Raw genomic sequence first — 21769 nt, 5'->3', positions numbered from 1 at the left:
TGCAATGCAGATCTGATGGGCAGTGATGATGTGCTCTTCCTGGAACATGCAAAGGAGTCATAACTTGGAGAGACCACTGAGGAAGGCTGGTTTCCAGTACAACTAGGTTTTAACCAGGCTTTGCACCTGAAGTTTCAACATGATCAATGAATCATTATCACATACATTGTTACCCCTCACATCTCAGCTATAAACGCGAGGTGTTACACAAGGGTGCTGCTTCTCATGGTCATTAGGGTTATTCAAATGTCACAGCATAGCGGTACCTTTGAGTGCTCGAAGGGACATTGAGTTGGCAGATTAATTGGCAGTGTGATTGAGAGATGAACAGACCTCAAATCAAAAAGAACACGGAAGTAATTCTTGGGAGTATTTAGGTACTAAAATTGGACCCCAGGGTAATCAACAAATAAGAACCACAGTACAAGCCAGCAACTGCAAATTGGCAAAACTGAAAACCAGAAGTCCACTGTGCAATAGCCTGTATTTCTTCCAAGAAAAGGTCATGCTCTCCATCTTGCTTTGAAGAGTAGGCAGTGAGAGATCATTGTTTTTCCAGTCCTTTCCTGCAGGTTTTTAATTGCCATTCCTTGCTCATGTAATTTGGTTTTCCTAATTCACAAATCAGCATAAGCTAATAAAACGGTTTAAGAGATGGTAACGTTGTTCCCAAGTTGTTTCATTGTTTGTTATTATCCCACAACTAATCCTTCAACTCAAATAAAACTGTAATTCATTTCCTCCTTTATTCTCCCTCTGCATGAAATAAGTTTTAGGCACGTTGAATCCTGTCCCACCACAAATGGGAAAGGCAAGGTTGTATCTTCCTGGAGTGAAGGAAGACTCTTCCTATTTCAATTACCTAATGTGTATATCATCTAACATGTCAGGAAAAAAAAAAAAAAAAACTTCTAAATGATTTTCAACATTCCTAGCTGATTTTACATACAGAGAAAAAATTCTAATCAAAATGAAAAAAAAAAAAACCTAAACAAAACCGAACCAAATCCAAACCAATAAAGAATTAACTCTCTTTTACATTTCAAGTTAATATAAGCTTCTCTAGAGCAGCCATACTGAACTTCACCCATTTGAAAATCTCCTAACATTTTGCCTAGTTGCTCCTGATGGGGCTGCGTTGTCTTTACAATAATTGTTCTGCTAGTGAAAAAAAGGCTTAAATCACGACTAGGCCTACTTGAAGGCTATGGTGAAGGAATATTGCACAAAACGGGTGTCATTCGCATAAAACAGGCAAGCATCACTCTGATTTCTGGTTAGCATCCACTCCTCATCTGAAGCTTGATTTACCACAGCTTTGTCACGTAAACAAGCACTTCCCATGGCTTTGCATGTGGTCCATCGTGAAATGCCCAACTTCACAAAGTGTTACACCGACCCAGCCACCCTGTGCAGGGTGAATAACTGCATCTGGGTGTCGGGGAATAGCAAATGAAGTTGTCAGCACTTTGTTTATCCTGCCAGTCCTAAACCAGAATCATGCAGATCATGGTGCTCAGACAAGGAAGCAATCCATCCTGCCCCCGGAATTTGTAGTAGAGGAAAGACGACACGTTAGCTCCCCCAGGTCTGTGAACACATCCATGGGCTTCCCAAGCCCTGCTCACCTTTGCTGTGTGAATGGCATTTCCAGTGAAGTGCCGAAGGATGGTAACATCTGTCTGCAAACAGCAGACACACAGGACCAGTGCATGGGGCTGAACGGGTAAGGCTACAGCTCACACTCTCTGGTACAGGAGCCACTACTGAAGATGGCCACTGATGCCACATAACCAACGTTAACTGCTGGTCATCTAGAGATCAGTGCCCCATGATTTAATCTAAAAAAATTCATTATTCATCATTGTTTGATCCACAGCAGGTTATTTTTCCCAATTTAAGACAGGTAAATAACCCCTGGTTTTAGCATCAACCTATGCAAGCAGACTGGGAATGAGCTTTCTTGGCCCTACTCACTGTCTATCAGTTCTTCAAAACCTTTTATCTGGAAATGATGGAAGCAATTTTGTTCACAGATCAGAACTCACTGCTCTCATTGCCCATTCCCTCACTCAACACCTTTGAACAAGTGATCAGAAAACAGATCAAGTTTCATCACCACAGAGGCAGTTGTAAATACAACAACATGCACACCAGCTCCAACTTAGACTCTATATTTCCATGATGCCTAATAACAAATCTGAGGAGATACCACCTTTACACAAGCAACAGCAACCACAACCATACTCATTATCTGTGTTCAGTAATACCCCTTTTTTTCCAACAAGTTTAACAAGGTTAAACCGTACTTAGCCCTGTGATTCACTTACTATGCTTAGTTTCTACGTTCCATGAGATCTTCCCCACAAAGAGAGTGCAGCATTAAGGTATTAAAAAAGCAAATAAAGAGGAAGGCAGTGAGTGCAACACACAATACCACTGCATGAAAAGAAAATTAACAGGAGTGTGTCTAGGTTGTTTTGCCTAAGAAGCAACAGTACAGAACTGGAAGATGAAAAATATCTCACAAATACCTCCTATCAGATGTCAATGATGTATTTTTTCTTAAAAAATCCATCACCTCATTAACATCAGCACCCCTATTTGCCACTTTCTCGTGGCTATCAAAGCAGGAATAGCAGGAGGGAGGAGAGGGGATTTCAACACAGATCTACATTTCTCTTAGCATGCTAATCTTCTTCATTCTCACAGAAGTTTTAAGTAAAAACAACTCCATTGCCTGTATTTTTGTAACAGTCATTCCTACAGGTCTTCTAAGCAGAAGAGATTGGAAAAGAATGTAAATGGTCCATAATAATTCAGGCTCAGAGCCAGTAACGTTGAACAGATATAAGCAATGAAAATAACCACTCTGGATGCTTCTGTTACATGACAAAAATATTTCTCTTTTTCTTTTGTGGAAGATATTATGCAAAAAATGCAGCTCAGCCCTGAGTTGAGACAGTGAGCCTCCTGCGTATTTGCAGAACTGCGGCACTCTTGTAACTTGTTACAGATGAGAAGGAGCTCAAAGACTAGGCCTTTGTTAAACACACAGACATCTTGCAGATCATGGCCACAGTTCTCCCGCGAAAATGTTGAAGAGGGAATCCAAACACTGTACCAAAGCACAGCAGCACCAAAACCAAAGGCTGAGGTTGTGTTTATTTGCACTATTTGAACAGGGCAAAGATAAAGCACCTGAGGACAACAGTTCTGTGGGCTGTAGCATTAACAAATGCCAGCAAAAAAGCTTGATCCTTGGCGGCAGCAATATTCCAAACTGGATGCCCACCGTATCGATTCCCTGGTGCCAGTAAGATATGAGCTTGGGCCATGTCTTTTGCTTTACTGGGCTCAGCCACAGGTTCTCACAGCTATTTGTCTGCCTACTTACACAAAGCTTTCAGGGAGCAGCTTCCCTGTAGCCTCCACTCGGGCATCAGGTTGGGTTGAGGAGGACCCAAGTAACACAGGCTGCCAGGCCAGGGACACACACACGGGCGCAGGCACAAACAATGCCACCACGTGAGCCTCGCTTCCTTAGGAAACCAGCCCAGAACCCACCCTTAACCTTCTCCCCGCTTCCAGTGCAGCCACGTCTTGTGTGCTGCTGATGCAACATCAGACACGGTGCTGGAAAACAAAGGCACTATTGACTAATTTTTTTTCAGGATTAAGATGACTACATTAGCTTACAAAAGAGATTTCAATGATTTCAACACTGAACGCTAAGTAACAGCAACACAGCTTGGCAATAAATACAGAGATTACCTGTTGAAACATTAATGGCAAACACCTTTTGATGTGGGTTGCTTTATGTGGTGCAAAAGCCAGCACTGTAATTATGCATTTCCTTTCTATGAATCTAGTATTTACTAAAGTATTACTTGGGGGGATGCGTACGCGTATGTGTGTGTATGTGCGAGCGCGCGCGCGTCTGTGTGTGTGTGTGTGTCAGGAAATACTCTACAGCTGAGCCTGCGATTTACCAGCAGAGCCGCACGTAGTAAATCTGCAACAAGGGATCTCAGCCGTTTCATTCATCATGCATCAAGCAGAGGACTAAAACAATTGCTACACTACATACAAATGCCAATGTGAGTCATACCAGCCAAAGAGCAAACACGTTTGCTGTTGGGTGAGTCAGAATATCACATCCTGAATTCACAAACGTTCCTATAAATAATAATTTCCAAAATAGTTGCATTTCTTTAATGCAATGCGATTGTAAGTGTGATGCTGAATCTATAAAGGCTTTCCTGACTATGAAGAAAATGGTTTTTTCCTCTTCCCTTTTGTTCTTGACTACATGTACCTACTTATAGTAAGTAGTAGGCTGTCTACAGTGACTGAAGTGGTAATTGTGTTGATTCATACTAGCAAAAACCAAATATGGCTCAAGATGTGTGAAAAATAAGTTAACCCTTAAAAAAAAAGAAAAAAAAAGGGAGAGAACTAAACCCAAGCAACAGTGCCTTTCAATTACTGTATATGCTTTCTGTATCAGCATTTCTTTGATGCTCTAACTCTGACATGCTTTAGCATGTTCAGTATTCAGAGAAAAGGAACGTCACGCTGGCATGGGATACAGAGTAGCTGAGAAAAGGGGTGAGAAACGTTGGATAAGTGGCAAGAGAGGCCATGGCAACATGCTGCTTGCGGGCAGCGAGGGACCAGCTAGCACTGTGCTAGACAGCTTATGCACACACAGCAGAAGCACGGTCCCCACTTCAAGAAGCGCTCAGCCTCAGTACAGCAAGTACAGCATATTCTTCTCCAAGAATATGAACATATCTGGTAACAAAATTAAAGAACTGCAATAATTGGTAATGATTATGCACAACCGCCTTTAATTGAGGAAAGTACCTGAATCAGAAGTCACGCAAGTGCCTTTTGAAATAGGGCTGAACTTAAGGATATGACCAAAATTATTCAGGAGAGTGCTGATAAAGACCTGTGATGTCTCTGAGCAAGGAAAAACTAGTGATTTTGTGTAAGTTTGGGGAGGTGTTTCTAACTTGATTTTCGGTTAGGAATGTATTCTTGTCTTACATGAAAGGGAATTCATACACATACACATCTCCTTACATCAAATCAAGACAGTCTCGCTTTCTCCCAACTGTTCTGTGGAATAACTACTCAGAAGTTCATTTCTCAGGCAAAATAAAAGGTCTTTTAGAAAAATTTTATTGCTAAAACAATGAAAATCTCTGGGGAACAACTTCGTTATGGAAATGAAGTGACAGCTTCTTTTATCTAGCCAAGCAGCAAGTCTGCATTTATAAAAGGCATTCAGTGCACAAAGTACAGTGAGTGGGAGGACATGAAAATGCTATTTTTAATCTAGATTTCAGCATTCCTCCCATACAGATCTCCTGGAATAATAACAGCAACAACAATAATGATAATTAATAATACTAAAAAAGGAGTATAATCTTAAAGGTGAGTGGCATGCAAGAAAGGAAATCATAGCTAAGGACTTGTAAGATTTAGGGACAAATGCAAGGTTCTTTCAAATAAACTGGCATCATGTCATGAATTTCACAGGATTTGATATTTGCCCCCTAAATTTTATACTGTAACTCTTAAAAAAGGCAATAAATTATTATTATATGCAACATATGCTACATCTCTACCATTTGTTTTCTGGCAGCAATTGATATTTTCAGAAACACCGCTAAATGGGAACCTGTCTGTGGAATTGATGCTGTCACTATGTTTGGGTAAGCAACCATGACAGCTTTTAGACCTGGGGAAGAAAGCAAAACTTGAGACAGAATCCAGGGCCAAGCAATGTTTTCAAACGCAATGAGAACAAGTGTAGGATGCAGACCTTAGTCCAAAGATTAAAAAAAGACACCGGAAAGTTCCTCTCTTTGCTGACCTTTGGACCTGTTCCTCAGGACACTGTCACAGAGAAAAGATGATGAACTAATGTATAGAAAGAATGTGTAGGCCAAGTCCTCCTACCCTACCAGAAATACACTGGCTCTAGCGAGCCTGATGTGTAATTATATGAGGGCAGAAGTTAGCCCTGATTATTGAAAGACTGCTCAGTTGTGCTATCATCTACTAGCGGTAATTAGGACAAGCCGTTGCATTTCACACATAATAAAAATTAATGAGAACGAACAGGCAGTAACAAAACGTATGGGAGACACACGCGTGGCAAGGTGCGACATGAAACCTTCTGGTGAGATTGCACTTCAAGTTACCCCACCACTGGGAAGCCCCCATTTCACACAAAATTAGAGCAGGCTGGAGAAATCATACACACTGTCTCTCCTTCTCTTACGCTTAGCAACTCTAACACAGAAACACGTTGGAGTCTGGCACTGACTCATGTTTCAAACTCAGGAGCACCCCCTAACAAACGCGCCCGCACTGCCACCCCCATCTCTTGTCTCATGCTACTGCCACAGGGTTACAACCTTGTCTGAGCGATTTCCCTCCAGGTCTTCAGTCCAGTCTGTTGGCAATGCAATCCCCTCATCAGCAATAGCATGAAACATGCAGGCACCAGCACAGCACCCTGGGCTCACCATCTCCCCCAGTGAAAATTCAGCCACCTAACCACTCAGGTATGATGTGTTTCTGAAAGCTATCATTTAAGGGCCATTCAGGGCATGCTTGGAGGCACTTCCAGTCTCTCACCCTCTTACAAGGTGAATTTTCATGCCATTAACCTTTATTTGCCTTTTGTACATATAAATACAGTAAAATGTAAGTCTTTTAAAATACAATTTCGAACTTCGATCACCTCCATCTGCTTCATAGGAAACGTGTGGTGGCAACAGAGAAAAAAATATATATATAGGACTGGAATAAGTTAGCCTCGTTTTCCTTTTTTGTCCATTGCTTGCTGCCAGCCACACTTCCTGCTGGTCACTTGCCTAGCTCACTGCCAGCAAATGCTCAGCTGGGCACGTCACCAATGTTTAACCCTCAATAAAATTAAATCATAATACTACTTAGCACTCATTTAGGGTATTACAGATGCTGTAAAAAAAAAAAAAAAAATGTAACTGTGCACTCCGTAACACTCCTGCAAGGTAAGTTGAGTATTACTATTCATAGCTTATGCAAAGGGGAATTTCACTGGAGAAGAGATAACTGACCTGCCCAAAGCTATGCAACACAGGTGCTCCTGTTTCCTGGTTCTCTCCTTATTCCAAGAAACCAGTTTCAGCCTTTCCTGAAAATTAAAGAGAGTTAGAGTGCTGTCTTCATTTCTGCTTTTTTCTGCTGCTGAAGGAAAGGCAGGAGCAGGTCCCTCTCCCCAGGAGTATGGGTTGAACGTGGGCGGTGTGAGAGCAGTCCCTGGTTGCATTGGCTTGTGGTGTGACTAGAATTGACTGGAGCTGTGGCACTCCTGTTTCTGCCTCCCTGCAGCAAGCAGGGATTGGCTGCAGAGAAGAATTCGGTCTGCGGGAATACTATGAGCCCTTTTTATAAAAGACAATCAAGTTTTAGTCTCTGCGGACACCTTTGAGTACCACAGAGATGACAGCATAGGACTCAGCAGTGTACATATACCACACCCCTCCCCTCATACTTCCCCTTCTTTCCCCTCAACTGCAAAATGCGGTAAGACTGAACAAATAAAGGTTTTCTCCAGGATAAACAGTGGCAGGGCAGGAACAGTGCCCACTGCCTGCTCTTGCAGGCAGCTGCCACCCCTGCCAACAGTTGCGTTGCAGTAAAAGGCACGCTGGGCTTGCCTGCAGCCTCCAGCTGCTGCTGGTATGTCAGATGAACCTGAATTTCTTAACCACCTCTTTAAGGTGAAAACCTCATGTCACAGGCTGGACAACAAAGTCGTGTAGTCAGAGATCCTGTTATACCACCAGTTGTTCATCCTGCACCACCACCACCAGCCACTGTGTAGGCGGGACACAACTGCGCTTACTACCTCAGAAATCAGTCTCTTTCTACCTGTAAACTGCAACCTCATGTGCAGTGACCTGCTTAAAGCAGAAACCTTACCTATTAGCAGTGTGGATATAATTATCCCAATTAAGGACTTTTACTAGCACAGCTCATCCCAATTCAGAAATCAAGCGAACCCTACCTTTGATCAAAGCAGTTAGAATGGAGAAGCACTTGAAGGCATTGATCAGCTCCCAAGCTAAGACAAGGCTTAAGTAGAGGGGTTTATCTCACCTCACCTCTCACTTTCAACCATGTTTGGTTGGGTCAGGGCCAACTTAGTGTAACCAGATTCTCGGCCCTGTCTGCAGGTTTTGATTGCCCTAGCTCAAGCACTAGCTCAAGCCAAAGCCTCTTTAGCTATCCCACGTAAGAGCACCATCAACCCTGCAGATCAGCAGATGAGCTCCACAGTTTAAGTGGATTAGCTGTGCTGAACAGCTCTGCTACATCCAGTTCTCATGTTGGCAGCACTCAAACTACAATCAGCAATGATCTTACATTCAGCTCTTCCAGGAGGTTTTGCTGCAGAGGACAGAGCTGTGCTAAAGACAAATGAGAACTGGCCTGCTGCCCCATGAGAAAGATGGTCTTGCAGCTTGGGCTCAGTGGATATCCCAAAGGGCTCCGTGAGCCACAAGTGTCCATAACGATTGTCCCCTCCTGCACCCTCTCTGGCACCAAGTTTTGGGGTTGGCTTTCCACTACAGCTTGTGAGTAGGATGCAAAGTATCAGCCAGACACGCCACACACTGCCTTGTCTTGACTTCTTACGCAAAATCCTCAGCAGCAGCACACAGTAAAGCAGTGCTTAAACCAATGCAGTAACAGGATGCCCTCCTGATTTCACCCACCCTAGCCACCCATCTTAGTCTGCCAGGAACAGCCTTTGCCATATCTTTGCAGCTACAAAAACTCAGTTCCAGCAAACTTCTCTCTGAAAGCAATGAATCGCTATTTCCCAGGTACACCATATCCTTCTCTCCATCGCTCCTCCCGAAGGCAGCAGGCAGAAGTGCCACATAACATAGCATAATCAGTGTGAAGTTGTAACAGTGTGGGAGAATGTGGCAATTCATGGAAAATGTCATCGACCAAAAGGCAATTAGCAGCGAGTCTAAATGCAGAAGCAGAAGGGAGTGGTTTCCTAACAAAACAAGCCTTGTTAAAAAAGAAAATTTAAAAAAAAAAAAAAAACAGCCGAAAACCTAAAACTTGCTTTCCTCAAAAAAGCAACACTCTCGGGAGACTGAAAGCATGTGAAAAAATACCTCCGTGAAGCTTTCTGTAAAGATTATTCTTCACAGACAGATTTGGCAGCCCTTCCTGCTCTGTGTCCTAATGCTATTGAATATAACTATGTTAAGTCAATAAGCAAAGCCACTCAAGGTTCTTTTTTTTTTTTTTTGAGGTTTTCTAGGCCAAGAGAGGAAGCAGTGCGATAGGAAAGTTTTCAGAAGTGGGAGTTGTGCCTTCCTTGCTTCTAATTGTAGTGAAACTGTCAACCTCTGCGTTGTGTTTCAAGACTTTACACTTCAAAATCATTCCCTCTGTGCTTTGAATTGCTATACTTTTAAGCTAACTACTTCTAAAAGTGCTGTTTAAAAAAATGACATCTTCAAGCACATTAAACATTGAGAATAAATCTAAATTTGCAACATCTCATTGGGTCCCAGCAAAAGTGCAGATTTTTTTTAATCGTCTTTGACAGCCAATCTCTTGGAAATTCTTAGTACAGAAATTTAGTTTAAATTACCTTATATCAAGACATTTAAGAGAAAATTTTTCTTTGTTATAACCTAAAAATAATTATGTTCATTTTACCTTAGATTTAAAAACCCCAACATTCAAGCAGCAAACAACACTGAAACCGATTAGTAATCTTACAACCTAAAGTCTTTCCTACGCATAGCCATGTATTAATTGTATTTCAGAATGAGCTCCAGATGCATGTGGCTAAAAAACTGGAACCAAGCTGACTAGCTTTCTCCCTTGTACACCATCAAAAGAGAAAGCAGGATCACATACTAAGGTGAGAATTATAGGCACTCACTGCCCTTGCAAAGATGTTCTCTGCCTCTGAGCACTAAGGTAGGGAAATCACTCCATCAATGCCAGAACGGTAAATTCACAGACAACCCAGTGTGCTAAATTTCGCTTTAGTGCCCAGACCCAATCAAGGAGACAGACACCTGCCAAACTGCAGGGAGCTGAGAGAGTCTAGCACTTACCAAGTGTCCCTTCATACCTGAACTTCAGGGTAATTATTAGGCCATGCTCCACGATGTCATGAAACAAAAGAATATTTACATTGCTTTGGCTTTAATGATTTCTGTGGATGTCCCTTCCCTGGAAGTGTTCAGGGCCAGGTTGGATGGGGCCTTGGGCAGCCTGATCTAGCTGGACACATCCCTGCCCATCACAGGGGGGCTAGAACTGGATGATCTTCAAGGTCCCTTCCAACCCAAACTATTCTATGATTCTATGATTTTAAAATATGGAAGACCGTTTCAGGAGACTAAAGACAGTTAGGTTCAGTAAGATTCAGGTATACTTACACTCGTTTGCTCAATGTGGTACAACCAATTCAGGGTAAACGTTTACTGCTAAATACTTAGGGAGGTGGAGAACAGGCATGTAACCAGCTCAGAGTGTGTAGGCTCACAGTTAGCTCAGCCAAGACCCATCTGCTAGCTAGTAAGACAGTGCCCAGCACAAGGAAGCCCCCAAACTGACTCCAGTTCCCAAGTAATACTTTCACCAAACAGAAAATTATACTGTATCTTGTGGGGCTGAACAACTTTGAAGTATTACCTCAAGGTCTGCCAAAGTTCGAAGTGTTCCAGATGTCAGGTCTCAATTTAAGCTAATATATGTTTTTAATACCCTTCTCCCAGCCTCTCATCTCTCTGGTATAAAGGAGGACAGCACACTACTTAACCATGGTAAAAAAACTTCCTATGATTTCTCACAAATGATTCCCCCTTGTAGCATTTGGAGACCGCATTAATCACCTTGCAACAAATCCCTACCCCACTTTTTGCTCACCACATGATGGGTGCTTGATTGGACCAGGCTGAGGTGCTACAAACAGGCTCTCACCTTGGCACCAGTTACCTCTCCACTCGGGAAGAAGGGGTAGGTGGCCTTCCCTCTCCACTCCTCTCATCACCGTTCTTCGATACATGGGTATGATTCCTCCCCATCTCTTCCCACTTCAGTGAAAAAAAGCCTTAACCAGGAACAACGCTGGCAAAGTGCCTTCTGCTCCAAACTCCAGCACCAGTTGGGCAAGAAGTGAGGAAACACAGCCATGTCACATGGGAAACAGCTGAGCTATCGCAAACAACAGCCAGCAATCCTTTTGACTAACTAGAAAGTGCCCAATCCAATTTTAGTTTCCAAGTGGAAAGGCTGCCCTCCGCTCCCCCTGCAGACTCCAAGAGAGCTGGAACACCTTCTCAAATATCTCGTGTCCGCTACAGCAGTCCAGCAAATATTATCATCTAATCATTCCCACAGTACACAAATCCCTTCCTGGTTTGGCGCAAAATGAGTACAAAGGTTTTGCTAATCTTGCATTTATTTCCAGTTTTCCCCCTCCTTTGCATGTCATGTGAATCTTCTCTGTTTCCCAGCATCAAAGAGTTAATGGAAGAAAGAACCACCCTAGCATGTGCTTCACGCAAGGGTAAGCGGACTGGCCAGCGACCAAGGCAGATTGTTAAAGACTGCACTGAGCTCCTGATTTTTTCCCTCGACTGCAATAAACTTAAGAATTGAATGTGGACATAAATGTAAACGTAGACCACAGCTGCTGATAAAGCAAAGTCTTTGTACTTGCACAACTGCCGTTAACTGTACACAAAATACTTAAATTTCATGATTTCTCCTACATTCAAAAACTGACCTGCAGTCTGCCTGAAGCAGCCAATATGAACTGCACACTCAGCAGAACTGCACATTAAAGACAGAGGGGAAACAGATTATGCTATAACACAAAATCAGACTGCTAGGAAAGCGAATCATTTGTGCACCTGTTAAATGCTCAGAGTATTTTGGGCACACTTCACCACACCAGATTAAAAAACATCTACTGTGGTTCTCATCTGAAAGGCAGCACAACGTCACAGGTTTGTGTTATTTGACCCTTTCATCACAGGCACAAGCAAAACTGATGCCTTCAGGATCCTGTCATACTCCACTGTTAAACTTGTCTTTTGAATTAATTGAGGCTACTCAGCTATTTGAAGTTTTCCACATTCCCACAATTGCATTAATAGCTCGGAGGAGAGTGTATGTGTGTATGCAGATAATTTCTTCACAAAATCTCCCGGGAAGGTTCATCTGCAGATTTTGGCCACCAGCATGCATGCTTCTTCTCAGAAGATAGCCAAATTCTGATGCAAACTTGTCAGACATGGATTGTGTTTTAGAAGAGTTCCCTTGGTTAATTATTACCAAATTGTTTGAAGGTTTCTCCATCACAAATCATGTATAAGCAGCAAGGATCTACCTAACAGGACTCCATCTCTAGATAACTTCCTTTTCATTGGCATGAATAACCTTGGGCCAGCTCATTTACATGTTAGTTCATGCTCTGCCCTGCTCTGCTGTGAGGAAGACAACTCAGGGACCCAATTGTCCCAACCCCACTTATCTCTTGTTTTAGATTCCTCCTATTTCAAGCCTACCATAACTGACCTAGAGGCACAGAATCCACCCCGGTATGTGACTAGTGACCCTTTCTACAGTCTGTATTATCATTATTATTTACATGACCATTATTAACAACAGCAAAATATTTTAATTTACACTGTGAAAATTCAATTTTCACATTTATAATCAAGAGTATTATTCATACAAATAGACATTTACTCTTACACGTTGGGCTTTGAGACACAAAAAGAGGAAGTTCTTTCATAGTTGGCCCTGGCATCTATACCCACTACTGCAACCTCAAGTTAAGCAGAAGTCTGTGTAACCCAGTCTATTTTTAGTTAACCAGTACTTTCCTAGTTCATTCTCAGATTATTATATATATATATATGTATCAATCAAGAATTTTGGGTGGTTCTGCTCATGTGTGATTAAATTTGTGATTTGCACGGAGGGCTAGCTCCAACAGAAAGAAAACTGCAAAAATCACAAAACAAAAATGTAAAAAATTAAAGCTGGATCTTTGGGTTGAAAAGTACAGTGATTTTGCACAAGAACACACACCCCATCTACTGGCTTTTCAGAAGACTGAGAATTGTAACAGTGGCCTTTACCTTTCATTGAAGTTATTTACTGATCAATGCCTGCAAGCTTTGTGCTTGATGAAGACACAGGAGACAACAACCTATCTCAGGTGAGCCACCAAGCAATCCAGAACTGACAAACCTGGTCAGAGCCTAGCATGGTAAAAATGCAGGTCATAGGCTAAAAAATGGTCACTCAAATCATCACAGCATCTTGCACATTACAGCAGAAACGTAAGAGGACGAAAAAATATTCCAGCTGCCAAAGGCCTTGGTTGTGCTGCGCGCCTTCTGTGGGACCTACCTTGCTGCCCTTAAAGCAGACACAGGGGTGATGTTCAGCAGAACAGATGAAGGCAGCACATGTTTACCCACAGCAGAGACTTTGGTCAGTGTTGCTATTGTACCATCACTGCGGCACTCTGGGAACAGAGCCACTGTAATTTTAATTCAAGAAGGTTGCGCACCAATTCATTAGAAGAATTCATGACAGACCTCAGTCTGAGCCAAAAAAGGGAACCTGAGTAACACTGTGGCAAACAAGATGTTTGATCATGGCAAATCAAAGAATCACCTCAGCTCTTCTGAAAGCTATCCAAAGCCAGTGCAATCTCCCACTCCTCTAGTCATCTACAATGCTTTCATAGCCGACAGCAAAATTGCCTAGATTAAATCCAGTGCTAACAGCAGCTGGGAAACCCAAAGATTTTGCCACAGGAGTGTCAAATTGTGACACCTTTTTTCCTCAGAAATCAGTAAAGTTAATACATCCACATTGCAATGCCAAAGTTATCAGCCAGAGTTTGCCTGTTTGTTTCTAAGGCATGTAGGCTATTGCTGACTGACAACTGTACTGAAATAGAAGGAGGTCCATGATGTAGATTAGGGGAATGTCAATCCCCTTTCACTTGTGACCTACCCTGGATTTCAAATGAGTTTCTTCAGGAAGCACTTGCTTTGTTGCACTGATGCATAATGGATATGATTTCTAACAAATGCTGAAAATACAGAATTTTTATTTGCATATAGGTTCAGAGCTGTTTTGAAAACAGACTTTTCAGTTATCTGTGATGTCTGGAGGAACTCACTGTTGCAGAAAGAAAATATTTTTCCTTCATTTGCTACTGTCTTTTATCACGGACCAAATTCTGGTCTCTCATCCAGTGCAACTTCAGCAGAGCGGCCTGGGGTAAAACTGAGATTGATGTAATGCATTAAATGTCTGATTTTCAAGCAACAGATCAAATTTTTTACAATACTTTTTACAATACTGTCTTTCCTCAGAGCCTTGAAAACCAACTGTTTGATAAGAAGCTACTGTTACTGTTGACCCCTTATTTCCATTTTCTGAGCCAAAGTTGTGAAAGTATAGTACAGTTTTAATCCGTACACCAGCCAAGGAGAGCACGGTGATGTGAAACTGGTATTTGTGTTTTGTCAGTACTGGCAAAGGTGTGTCTGCACAAAGCTGTGATAACTGTCAGCACCTCAAAGCAACTTAGATCTTCGCTTGTCTGTGCGCCAGGCAATCTTAAGAGCTGCAGATCTCTCGCTTCTAAGCGCTGATGTCTCAATAATTTCAGCTATATAAGCTCCCCAAATTAAAATAGCATATTCATCAATTTCTAGGAATACACCACAGTTTGGATGACATGTTATTCCAGTGCTCAGTTTCTTCTGGACACAAAGGCATCCTAGAGGTCTTAAAACTCAGACCTTCTTCAGCTCCAACTGGAACTGGACCAAGTGTCCTCTGCTGGCATCAGACCCACTGCAGTGCCAGAGCATTTCAGAAACTAATCCAATAGCTGGGGAGGTGTTTTTAGGAACCCTTTGCAGAAGGCACCTCTGCCAACAAGCCTCAACGAGGTTTCTGCTGGTGACTTGAGAAGATGTATTGAATGTCAGCTAGTATGTTTATCTTCTTTCAACACTGAACTTCCTTTCAAACAACATTTAATAGGGCAGATGACTGGTTTAATACTAATGGAAACTGATCAAAAGACCCAACACTATTTGGCTGCCTTACCTTAAAACCTTTTCCTGCTTTAGTTTCCACGCTAAATATATCAAAACATTTATTCCTGTCAATGGAGAGCCTACAAACTAAACATTTAAGGAGACGGGGAAAACTACATTTAAAACTGGGTTGTGGATAAAAATGCCACAAACCACCCAGACCAACTTAAGGATCAGCTCCACAGATTTTTATGAGAGCTATTTTGGAAAATAAAACCTAGGGACCCATGCCACATAAGAACATTTGAAAATGCTATTCCTTATCTACAAAAGGCAGTTTCTTCTCAGTTGCCATAACGGTTCACTTGGCTAAGGACAAAAGTGGCTGGCAAAATAGCGTAAAAAAGGAACGAGCAAATACTAGCATTTTAAGCACTTTCTCTAAGCGAAGACAAACAGCAATCGTTAATGACAACCAGCCAGCTTGCTCTCTATGCCTAGCTGAAGGGACAGTGGCTGGGAACCACCTGGATCAAGGCTGGCAAACCATTTAAATGCAGAAACGCTTTCATGATTTCAAGGCAGAACAAATATTCCTCTTTTGCACACATTTTAGAAAACATGAACAGTAACTACAGAGTAGAACATAAGATGCCTATTAACAAAGCCAACAACAATTACTACTATGTCTAAGAATCAACAAAAAACCCACATACCAGTGTATTCCAAAGACATTCGCTCACAAAGCAAACTCACTCCACGCAACCTCAAGCACAGAAACCCGATAGTATCTCATGATTTATGTTCTCTCAGCAGGTTGTACTGGGTCCTCCAGATTCCCGTCTTGCCTTTGAAAGCAATTAAGTTTCTAGCACTTCTGGGAGCTACAAAAGCTCTCACTATGAAAACCTGCATGCTGCACTCTCGCTGAGTCTGCAGCCTGACAGACTGAAACAACGGCACCGAGGGAGGTGTGAACTTCCCCCACTCAACTCATCTGGGAATGTTAGTACATGAAGGGCCATCTCTAAAACTTCGAAGTTATTTTCAAATTATGTCTTTGTGCAGCGCCCAAACAGCCAGCTGCTGCTGTGACTTGCAGAACATTTGCAAAGCCCCTCTCAGTCTGGAAAGAAAAATCCCTTTTCTCACCAGCAGGAAGCTCAGCAAGTTCAGCTAGCGTGAACAATTCTAATTACCCAGCAAAACTGAGTACTCTTACTTACATTACAGTGTGTCCAGAAATCGCAATGAAACCTAGGTCCTGCTGTGCTATGCACTGTACAAACACACATGAGAAGACACCACCTGCTCCATGGAATTTACAATTTGCACAGAGTAAGCAGTACCTAAGGGAGGAAGACAAGGGTGAGAAGCACACCTACACAAGTGAACAATACGTGTTTCACAGAACTAGTGTGTGACTAGTGCTTCTGAATCATTAGAAGAACACTGAATGATGAAAAAATTGATCTGTAATGTGCCCTTGGCTGAATAAACAAACAGAATAGTAGAAAAGTAAAACTACTAAACACCCCAGTCCCAGCAACAAGTCCCAACACTGTTCAAGCATCAGACTGCCTGGACAAATCAGGCACTTTTCCTCCTCAAAAGAATAAAAAAAAGCCAAAGCCATTTCCCATCTCTGTGCTTATTCTAGCTATCCTACAGAAAGAAATGATGTCATGAAGCCAGAGCAAGAGTGCTGAGATGGGCTGACAAACAAGGCAGCCGAGTCCACTGAAGGGCGTACGCTAGTGGTACGCCAACGGGTTCTGCAGGAGCTGCCCAGACAGTGGATCTTAACCCCAGGTAAATGCAGAGGAGCAACTCCTTTCCAGGCAGGGTGGTGAGTGGCCTCTTTTTTCCCACACAGCAGATGGTTTGAGTGCCTTTGTTACCAAGGGGTCGCTCTTACACGGGGAGTTCACACATTGCTTACTCTGCAGCAAATACACTCACTAAAACCAACATTTTTCTCACATGCCAACTTATTTCTGCACCTTAGACTCTGTATGCTTGGTTTTCAGAGTTGCTGAATCCTTGTAACTCCAATTGAAATCAGTGGGAGCAATGCATGCTCAGCACTCTGGGAAATTGCCAACAAGTGTTCTGATCTTTTTAATTTATCAGTGTACCTATCTTCTCTGTTATACACAAAGAGACCCATCTCCCTGAACACTGTGCAAGTAAGAGACATAGATAATTTTAAATAGCGTAATTTTCAAATTATTTAAACTTAGTTATGAGACTTAACCCAGCTTTTGTAAGTGTTCAAGGCCAGGCTGGATGGGGCCTTGGGCAGCCTGGTGTTAGTGGGAGGTGTCCCCGCCCATTGCAGGGGGCTTGGAACTAGATGATCTTTAAAGTACCTTCCTACCCAAACTATGCTATGCTTCTATTTCCTCCCTGACATCTGTGGTTTCATAGCCATATTTTCTTGTATCTCTCATTCAGCTGTTGTTACGCAAGGACTTACAAATACAGGGGAATAAATTGACTTATTAGGGATACCTGCAAAAGAAAAAGGATTATTTTCTATCAGAAAAGAGTAAATCAGAAAACTCATTTCCCCTCTTACCTCCTTCAGTTAAACTTGCAGTCACCTTTAATGAGAAGCAAGCACATTTGGAGACAGAAACATGCTTAAAGAAGCATACTGGTAGAAGTGCTAGACGCCCTCTTTAAAGTGCTTTAACTTCTCTGGACAGAACCTACTAAGCAACTGCCAACTTGGTCACAAACAGTTCATTATACATACAAACATATATAGATATGGCAAAACTGTAACAACTGGATGACAAGGAAATACCAGAAATATGTCCAACTGTGCAACGTTTTGTCTTATTTCTTAGTTTTATAATCACACAGCGTTTTCCTCCCCACAGGAAATGGTGTCATTAATAGTATAGTGGAGCGGTGTTACTGAAAAGGCAACACTCAGCAATTCTGACTATTAAAAATGGTCCTAAAAACCATGATTTAAAGACAGAACAAGCTATTTCCTTATAAGTTATTCTCTGGCTATCACCACATTACCTAACTGCCTGATATACTAAAATTAGTGCATGTTCACAAACACCCATCTGAGAAGGGTTTTTTTCCCCATTGCACAGAATGCATCTCACATTCTCACAAATTCCCCATCTCACAGAAATGAGACTCGGAAAGACTGAGGTTGTGGACAAAAGTCCCTTCCAAATCTAGCTACACTGCTTGATGAGGCTGTCCTCCCACACACGTGCTCAGCACCAGCTGCCCCTCTTCCTGTGATGACCATTTCCCTTCAGAAGTGCTGGCAGTCTGGTGTCAAAGTGTTTTGTAGTCTGTTATGGTGAAAATAAACTGGAATGGCTATAAACTAATCCTTATGCTCTTTTCTGCTAACCCAGTTCTGCCTCTGACCAGCTGGGGAACACTCACTCCACTACAGAGGAGGCCAAAGAGGGTCATTTCCAAAGGGAGGTGCAGTGAGCACATGGAAGCTCGTGCTGACGCAGATAAGACTCAAAAGAGGACATCTGCACATAGCCACAGGTCAAAATCATTACCAGGAATGAAACTTTTAAATGCAAACAAACAGAATTCTACCACTAGAGACAATGAGCTAACTACAAACAGGAGCAGAGGACTGGACCACGTGCGAAACAAAATTGCAGGGTTAAAGACACACAACTTGCCACAGATACCCGCCCACAGCACAAGGACAGCAAGACTAAGGGATAAAAACAAGTGGAAATAGATGTGTTCAGGCATGGTACTACTGCCAGCAAGATACTTTTTGCACCCTTTTGCCACAGATTGCTTCTCCACCACAGAGCCTGTTGAACAAACTGAATGAATGTTCCTCAGCCACTTCAGGATGAAGCTAGACACTCTGAACAGACTTAGCAGAGTTTAAACTATGCTGTCTGGTATCACATCAGGGTTTTTACACAGATGCAGAGGCACAGCACCAGCATAATTCTGCCATCTCAGTGGGGCTACAAGGCTGAATTCAGTACTTGGACTATAACAAACAACCAGAGCTGGAATGGGCACATATCTTCTTACCAGATAGACAAGAAGCATCCAACTGCAGCTGCAGGAATTCCAAACTCCATACCAATGTACAGAACAGATTTCTCTCTGCCCTTCTCTTCTGGGGTTTCAAGCCTGCTGCTTTCTTCCTCAGGCTCCTCACCCCGGTTTCCTCCTGAGTCCTCATCTTAATCCCAATCCCATCATACAATCCATCCCTGACAGTCACATCACCTCCAAAATGCTGTGCCCATATTTGGTGTTTGCAGCCATAGCCTCCCTCATCAAATCGTTCAGACAGTCCCATATTTTCCAACACCCCTTCTGAGAACGTCTCCCGTAGCTTGTGTTCTCTCTCAATCCCTTCCTTCAGCTCCACCCTGTCTGGGCAACCAATAGCTTTGCTGAAAACAAAGGAGGACAATCTCCTTCCTCCTGCTTTCTATACCAGGACCACAACACTCGTCAGGATATGCAGCAATATTAAAGGAAGTCCTTTAGCTTTAAAATACAATATACTCAGTGCAGCACTATCTAATGAGCTCCTGCTGCACAGATGTGAAATGAGACATTTCAGAATTTAGGAACTGACTGATTAAGGACAAATATTCCTGCAAATAAGATGGCAGATTCCTAACACCAGGGTAACTCTACAGCAAAATTTCAAATATCCACCCCCAAATGTGAAGATGCTACACAGCTACTCAATGAAACAACTGGCCTATTTCTTCAAAAGTAACAAAAATGCAGGGGTTTGTATCTTGCTCTCAAGACAACCTGAATCATTCATGCTGAAAGGCAAAAAGAATAAAACATCAACACTAAACTGCCACTGAGTCTGGAAAAATGTCACTTTAAAAGGTTATCCAGGAAAAATAGTAACTGTTGTGCAATGCTGATTGCAGGCAGTTCAGGCAGCTTTTCTTACATTACTTGCTATTTCCTACAGTTATTACTGAGAAAGTCCCTTAAACAAAACCATGATGCAGAAGAAAAATGAAAGGGGATTATAGGCTCCAGTGATGTCTGGATATATCTCAACAGGAGAAACACAGACTGTAATAAAGATGATGCCATTAATGAGGCAATAGATAGTGAATGCAGAATACAAGACATCATTGTCTGCAGAGACTTTTTGATTCAGACATGCAAGAGAGAGGAAAATCCAAGTGTCACAGTCCCAGCCTATTTACAAAAATTAGGAGGAAGTGTTGATTGGTTTCTATAGACACAAACATTGACATTCACACTAGAATCAAGCAATTGCTCTTATGACTGGAAGCAAGGTCGAACTCTGATAATTGTACTTCAGCAGACACAGAAAAACAGCAAGAAAATCCTGTGGATCACCACCTAAGAGTCAGATGATTCAGCTGCAAGAAAGCAAATAAAATTACTTTAAACAAACATTTAGTTCTTTCTTCATCAAAATATGTAGCTTTACAGCAGATGACTCAAATGCGAAAGTTTGTGGTCTCTGCTCCAGCAGCTGGGCGAGCTGGATTCTGATCCGCTATGCAAATGACTCAAGTGTTTTGCATTTTCTACAGTGCCAGTTTCACTCCTGAAACCTCTGCAGAGAGGACCACCACTGCTGCTGAGCCTCAGAAAAAAAGAGCAACAGGGTATGAAACACTTTTTCCACAAAGGTGACTACTACTCAGCTCTGCAGCATGATGGAGGGAGGTGTTGCAAAGTTGCTTTCTCCTCACACCATGCTTCTGAAAAAGAGGCAGAAGGTCTAATTTTCCAATTTTACTGAAAGAGAGATAGGCAGATTCTCCCATGGAACATTCCAAATTTGTGCTTTGCAGCCTCCAAATGCAGGGTTGGAGCAGAGCTACAGACAGACTGATCTCTTAGGCAAACCACCGGAAACCAAGGAGCTCAGAAGAGGTCTTCAAAGGGTCTTAAAGCACTGCTGAGACTTTCTGAAAGCCTAAGATAGACGTCAGGGATCTAAGCCCCATAGTACCGCATGACATAAACTTTGTTTTGTTCAGGTGTCTTCAAACATCATAAATCCCATATTTCTATCAGCAAATATAGAAATACCTTACTTTACTGCCCATCATAGACTTCACCTACAGTGAGCAACTAAGAAGCATTACTGCTCTAGCTGTGTAACCACGATGACAGCTGTAGTATAAAGAAAGCCTGTGGGATTTTTCTATCCCATCTAGAAACAGCTCTAAGTTGTGGACTACTGTATTAAGTTGGACTTCTGGCTCCCACCTATCTGAATCAAACAAACAAGCTCTGCAAACATTATTGTCTTGTTTTCTGCGTTCACCTATTATACAGATCTATTATGTGGACCAAGCTGAACTTTTTGCTCCACTGGACAGGTAAAGATATGTGGGGGAAAAAAAAAAAATGCATGCAGCATAGGATACTAGGTTTTCCTGGTAACCCTAAAGAGTTAGGCAAGACCAAGAAAGCAGCAAGGAAAATGGAAACCTTCCTCCAACTGGAGATGAATTGAAACTAAGTCAAACAAGAGTATTCTACCACAGTGTCTCATGATGAGGTCTCTGGCTGGAGAGCTCCACTCCTCCATCTGGTGAATGTATCTTGACTAGAGAAAGAATAATGCAGTACAAGGGAACGTAGCT

The 21769-nt window shown here is 42.3% G+C and overlaps 1 protein-coding gene across 16 annotated transcripts in view; it reads right to left on the bottom strand.

Moving 5' to 3' along the window:
- Window positions 1-21769, bottom strand: part of ATXN1 (ataxin 1) — a 282081-nt gene that overhangs the window by 96666 nt on the left and 163646 nt on the right. Inside the window, exon 4 of one of the 16 annotated variants that reach the window (XM_054058386.1) lies at window positions 16361-16483. The exons of 14 other annotated variants lie outside the window; for them this stretch is intronic. The gene's annotated coding sequence lies outside the window, so the exon portion shown is untranslated. Of the gene's footprint in view, window positions 1-7121; window positions 7199-16360; window positions 16484-21769 lie in introns of all 16 variants that reach the window. One more of the 16 variants, XM_054058385.1, reaches the window with a different exon arrangement.

The sequence above is a fragment of the Cuculus canorus genome, chromosome 2 (genome assembly GCF_017976375.1).
Source record: "Cuculus canorus isolate bCucCan1 chromosome 2, bCucCan1.pri, whole genome shotgun sequence".
Lineage (NCBI taxonomy): Eukaryota > Metazoa > Chordata > Aves > Cuculiformes > Cuculidae > Cuculus > Cuculus canorus.
This window is presented reverse-complemented; position numbering and strand designations above follow the sequence as displayed.